The sequence below is a fragment of the Rhincodon typus genome, chromosome 2 (genome assembly GCF_021869965.1).
Source record: "Rhincodon typus isolate 14 chromosome 2, sRhiTyp1.1, whole genome shotgun sequence".
Taxonomy (NCBI): domain Eukaryota; kingdom Metazoa; phylum Chordata; class Chondrichthyes; order Orectolobiformes; family Rhincodontidae; genus Rhincodon; species Rhincodon typus.
In genome coordinates, this window is record NC_063333.1 from 19359750 (window position 1) to 19365989 (window position 6240).

Genomic DNA, 6240 nt, shown 5'->3' on the forward strand with positions numbered 1-6240 from the left:
CAGAGTTTAAAAGCCAGACGGGAAAACACGCTTCATCAGAGGCTGCACTGAGGATGTTACCAAGCGCGGTAACGAAACGTCTGCGGAACAACAAACCAGCTCGGCGAGCCAACCGACCTGAACCTTTCCTATCCATGGATTTGTCCAAGTGCCTTTTAAATGTTAATGTGCCCGCCTCAGTCACTTCTGGCAGCTCATTCCATATGCATACCACACTTTGTTTAATTAAAAAAAAAATTATCCTTCAGATTCCCATTTATTCTTTCCCCTCTTATCTTGAATTAATGCCCTCTAGTCCTTGATTTTCCCCAACCCTGGGAAAAAGACTGAGTGCATTCACCCTGTCCATGCCTCTCATGATCTTATACACTTCCATAAGATCCCCCTCAGTCTCCTATGCTCTAAATAAAAAAGTGTTAACTTGTCCAACCTTTCCCTATAACTTGGATGCTTGAGTCTTAGCAACATTCTTGTAAATTTCTTCTGCACTCTTTCTAGTTTAATAACATCCTTCCTATAGCAAGGTGATGAAAACTGAAAACAATATTCCAAGTGTGGCCTCAACAATGTCCTGTACAACTGCAACATAGCTTCTGAACGTCTATGCTTGATGCCCTGGCTGATGAAGGCCAATGTACCAAAAGCTGCCTTTATTGCCCTGTCTACTTGTGACTCCAGTTTCAGATAACCGTGAACTTGAACTCCAAGATCCCTCTTCCACTATACTCCTTAAGACCCTGTCACTCACCATGAAACTCCTACCTTGACTTGACTTTCCAAAATGCAACACCTCTAATATCTATATTAAACTCCATTTGCCATTTCGCAGCCCACTTCCCCAGCTGATCAAGATCTGGCTGCAGTTTAACCTTCCTCATTGTCCATGATATAACCCAGTTTAACGTCATCTGCAACTTACTAATTATACCTTGTACATTCTCATCCAAATCATTGATATAGACAACAAACAGCAGTGGGCCCAGCACTGACCCCTGAGGCACACCACTAGTCACAGGCCTCCAGTCTGACAAGTATTCTTCCACTGTCACCCTCTGCTTCCTCCCATCAAGCTAATTCTGTATCCAAGGGGAGGCAATGGCCTAGTGGTATTATCGCTGGACTATTAATCCAGAGACCCAGATAGTGTTCTGGGGACCTGGGTTCGAGTCCTGCCATGGCAGATGGTGGAACTTGAATTCAATAAAATATCTGGAATTGGGAATCCATTGCCGATTGTCAGAAAAACCCATCTGGTTCACTAATGTCCCTTAGGGAAGGAAACTGCCATCCTTACCTGGTCTGGACTACATGTGACTCCAGACCCACAGCAATGTGGTTGACTCTCAATTGCCCTCTGGATAATTAGGGATGGACAATAAATGCTGCCTGGCCAGTGACTCCCTCATCCTGTGAATGAATAAAAAAAAAAAAAGTTGCCAGCTCTCCCTGGCTTCCATGCGATCAAACCTTCCAAAGCATGTGGAACCTTATCAAAGGCCTTCGTGAAATCCATATAGACTACGTCTAGTGTCCTGTCCTCATCAACCTTCCTGATCACTTCATCAAAGAATTGTAATAAATTTAAAGCATGATCTCCTATGTGCAAAGCCATGCTGACTACTCCTAATCAAACCGTCTCTTTTCAAAAACAATGTATATCTTCTCAATAACTTGGCTACCACAGATGTTAGGCTTAGTGGGGGTCTGTAGTTCCCAGGTTTCTCTTGCAGCCCTCCTTGAATAAGGGCACAACATTTGCTACCCTCTAGTCTTCTGGGACCTCACCTGTGGTTAACGATGATGCAAATATATTAGCCAGGGCCCCCACAATTTCTTCTGTAGCCTGTGGCAAGGTTCTCTGATATATCTGGTCAGGACCAAGAGTTTTATCCACCTTCATATATTCTAATTGTCCATCCCCACCTCTAGTGTGATAGGGACTGTCCCCAAGATATCGCCATTAACTTTCTCAAGTTCCCAAGTCTTTGTCTTTCTCCTTGGTAAACACAAATATTCATTGAGGACCTCGCCCGGCTTCTGCGGTTCCACATGTCCACTTTGGTCCTTGAGGGGTCCTATTCTGTCTCCATTTATTTACTTTCTTTAATATACTTAAGGTATCTTTTTGGATTCACCCAATCTTCTCTGCCAACGCTATCTTGTGCACCCTTTTAACTCTCCTGATTTCCTTTTTCAGTAAACTCCTGTATACCTCCAAGGATTCCCTTAATCCCAGCTGCCTATACCTGAGCCATGCTATTCTTTTTCTGGTCAAAGCCTCAATATCTCTTGGCATCCAGCGTTCCCTACTCCTGGTAGCCTTGCCCTTCACCCTCACAGGAACATCTAGACTTTGAACTCTAGCTATCACACTTCTAAAGGCCTTCCACTTGCTGGAGGTCACTTTGCATCACCATGGCAATTGAGTTAGTCAATTTGTGTTGGTGGAACACTCGTAGCAGAACTGACTATTCAAAGAGTGGTGAACTTGTGGAATTTTCTATCACCGAAGGCTGAAGAGGTTAAATTACTGAATATTTTCAAGAAGTAATTTTTAGACTTTGAGGACGTTTAAGGTTGGCAAAAGTGGGAAAATACTGTTGAGATCGATGGTTAAACATTGTTACAATTGAATAATGGCGCAGACTTGAAGTGGCAAATGACCCACTCCTAGTTTCTTTGTTTCTATATATTTGCAAAACTATGGAAAGTGTTAAGCCTGCTGAATGGACTCCTCTAACTTCAAATGTTCTTGCTTAGCCTTGTATGCCTTGCTGTCTAACACCTTATGATCTGTATGTCCTTATTTGCTATGATCTGCCTGTACTGCTTGCAGAACAAAGCTTTTCACTGTACTTGGGTACATGTGACTATAATAAATCAAATCAAATCAAATGCCTGCACAACTTCTCAGGATGTTTGGGGTGGGTGGGTGGGAATTCTGGAAAATGAGTGGAGGATTATCAGATCAACACTGATCTCATTGGTGTAAACTCTGAGCTGAATGACCTACTCCTGCTCCTATATCTTATGGTCTTGTGGAGATTTGCTACCCATACCCAGTTAGGACTCCAGATCCATGGTAATGTGGTTGCCACTGCAGAGCATAGTTGAGTTACTTAGGAATGGGCAATAAATGCTGACCTTGCTGGTGATTTGTGCACCAGTTGAATAACCAAAGAAGTAACTAGTTTTTCTTTCAACCCCTTACACCTCTATACAAAACTCAGAACTCATCTTTTTGATCAAGCTTTGATTTCACCCCTTGTTTTTAATTTGAAAAGTGAGTTTTAAAAATCTTTTGATTAAAAGTTTTGCATGTAAATTATTGCTTCAGTTATAAACCAATCAGGCTGATTTTTTTGTGTTATCGTCTGTTTTTAACTGACTCTTAAGTGAAATCAAGAACCTACAGCAAAATGACGTTCCAAGGATCTCATTTAACTGTAAAGTTTGTTATTTGAAAGAATAAACATGGATCAGTACTAAGCCTGCTTTAAGAATATAGATGCTCTGTAGCCCAATGCCCGTAACTGTCTTCTGTAAATCTATAATTTGTTCTGATCCACTTACAATTATCTGATTCAGTGCAGCAATTTTTAAATGTTTCTTTTGCACTGCTTCCTCTGCCAATTCTAAATGCATGGCAGAGTTGCGTCTAGCTTGGAGAGAAACAGATTATTTCGAATTGATGTAAACCTTAGCTTTTAAGCATGAAGTTAATTTGAATAACTGTTTTATCTTTTTTATTAAATGTTCCAGGTTGCTTTGTACTGGTTTTGGAGCATTTGACCAAAAGCAAAGTACACTGGAAAGTTGATTGCAAACCTGGTTCAGAGGTAGGTTTTTAGACAAGAATGCCCTTTCAATTCTATTAGAGGCTCTTCTACCAATTCTCAGCTGTCTTTGAAAATCAGTACCCCATCTCTAATTTTCCTTCCAATCCAAAGCTCTTGAGCATGTGTTTAATAACTTGATATATGCAGGTGATTGTGGAAGTCGTCTACTGCACTATCATTTTGGCATTTATGGTTTTTATTCAGATGCCATCCTTCACTCCTCAACTGCTGCTTGTACCATCTTTTGATTCTGACTCCCTAAATTCTCCAATTTGAAATTGTTTTAATATCTCACAGCTGCCTCATTATTTCTCTCTAACCACCAGTAGCTCTCCAATCATCCATGGAAGTTTCCTTTCCTCTGCGTTTTTGTTCTCTTGTGTGTACTCCTTTGTCCTCAGCTTGTAGTTTAGCTTTTGCTATGTAGACTTTGTTTTTTAAACAGACCAATGATTTTAAAAACCTGGATTGTCCTGGTCTGCATTTTCTAACATGGTGGTCAGCAACTTTTAGTGACTGAAGAGCTTTGTTTTAAAGAAAAATCTGAAAAATACATTAAAATGTATGTGACAGGAGTTTGGCATTTCTAATCCAAAAATAAAACATTACGTACTGAATTTATATATCAATACAAAAGAATGTCAAAGTTGACCTGATTTGAGTTTTGCTTAATGAGATGCTGTGTTGAAGCTTTTCATCCTGTATTCACCTGAATATATGCAAGGTTGCCATATTTTACTAGGAGCAACAATTTGTACTGTACTAGGAAAGGGTGCAGGTTGGCAAGTTGACTGTGCTCTGTTGCCATGTTGATGCACTAGACAACTATTTCATCTGCAGGAAAGGTGCAGAGTCTCGGCATGTTCTTGCTCCTATTGAGAACAGTCCTTGTGTATGAAATGTTATGAATTTTAAGTGTAGCCAGGTTGAATCTGGCCTCCTGTCTTTTGCAAACATCCTTTCCTGTGATCTGCTTCACTTGGTGTTGGGACATATAATCTATGTACCTGACGTCATACCGGCACTAAAATTCACTTAATCACCAATTTTGGATCCAATAAGCTTGGACCCCATGAGTTTTACCGCATGTCTCCTTTGTGGGACCTTGTCAAATCCCTATAAACTACATCAACTGCACTACCTTAATCTACACACTTAGTAACTTCTTTGAAAGATACAAGCATGAGTATTAAGCATGAGCCCACTCTGTCAAAGCCATACTGACTGTCCCTGATCAAACCTTGCTGTCCTCTTTCATGCCACTCTTTGCTCTCCTAACTTGTTTTCTTGAGTTTCCCTCTTGCTCTTTCTGTACTCCACCTGGCCCATCATTGATTTGCACCTTTTGTAGTTGTAATACACCTCTGTTCCTCCTTAGGCAGTCCTGAATATTCTTAAACATCTAGGGTTTCTGGCCTTGTTGGACTTCCATTTCACCTTAATGGGTACTTGCTGGGCCTGTACTCTTCCCCAGTTCCTTTTTGAACATCTCCCACTATCCTGTTGATTTACCCTCCAGTAGCTGTTCCAGTCTACTTTGGCCTGATCCTGACTTGGGTTAATAAAATCTACCTCCTCCTAATCCAAAATTTTTTAGACCATATTTTTCCATGGCAAGTTTAAAACTTGTGGTATTATGGTTGGTATCACTAAAACACTCCTTTTCTTCCCCCACCCACCATGCCAGCTTGAGCACCTGTCTGGCTTCATTTGCAAGAACTGGCAAATGCACTGTACTGTCTCTTGTAGGACCACCTACGTGTTGACAGAAGGAACTTCCCTGATCAGCCATGATCTTATGAAATAGTGAAGCAAGCTGGAGGGACTGAGTAGACCTGTCTTCTTTTGTGTTTGTATGTTTACGAAGCACTGGGCTCGTTTTAATGTAGTTACAATTTAAATTAATTAATTGGGTTTTGTTGGTGAAAGCCTAGAGTCCTCCTTGTCTTGAAGCTGTTCATGGATATTTACAGGAAGGAAATATAGAATTTAAGCCAAAGATTACCCTCTTGTTTTCAGATGTGTACATTTTTGCAACAAAACTGTCTGTTTGAATAATGCTTGATGTATCTGCACAAATGATAAGTGCATCTTTGGGTTTGGAAGATACTTTTGAAAGATCCTTGGTGAGGTGCTGCCTTGCTGTGTATCTTGATGGTTCACACTGTCATTGTATCATTGGTAGTCAGTGGGTCTTGATCTTGGATGGTGATGAGCTTTTCGAATGCTGGAGCTGAATTCATTTTGGCAAATAAATATTCTATCACAGTCCTAACTTAGCATTTTAGACAGCATTTTTCACAGAACTCCCAGCCTCTGGCTAGTTCTGGTAGCTGAAATATTTATATGGCTGCTCAGTTTAGTTTCAAAGACGACAAGGTGCAGAGCTGGATGAACACCG

General features: G+C 40.7%; 1 protein-coding gene across 1 annotated transcript in view; it reads left to right on the forward strand.

The window, feature by feature from the left end:
- Nucleotides 1-3762: 3762 nt before the first annotated feature.
- Nucleotides 3763-6240, forward strand: part of dnajb6b (DnaJ heat shock protein family (Hsp40) member B6b) — a 139317-nt gene continuing 136839 nt past the window's right edge. Inside the window, exon 1 of the mRNA XM_048607552.1 lies at nucleotides 3763-3839. The gene's annotated coding sequence lies outside the window, so the exon portion shown is untranslated. The remainder of the gene's footprint in view (nucleotides 3840-6240) is intronic.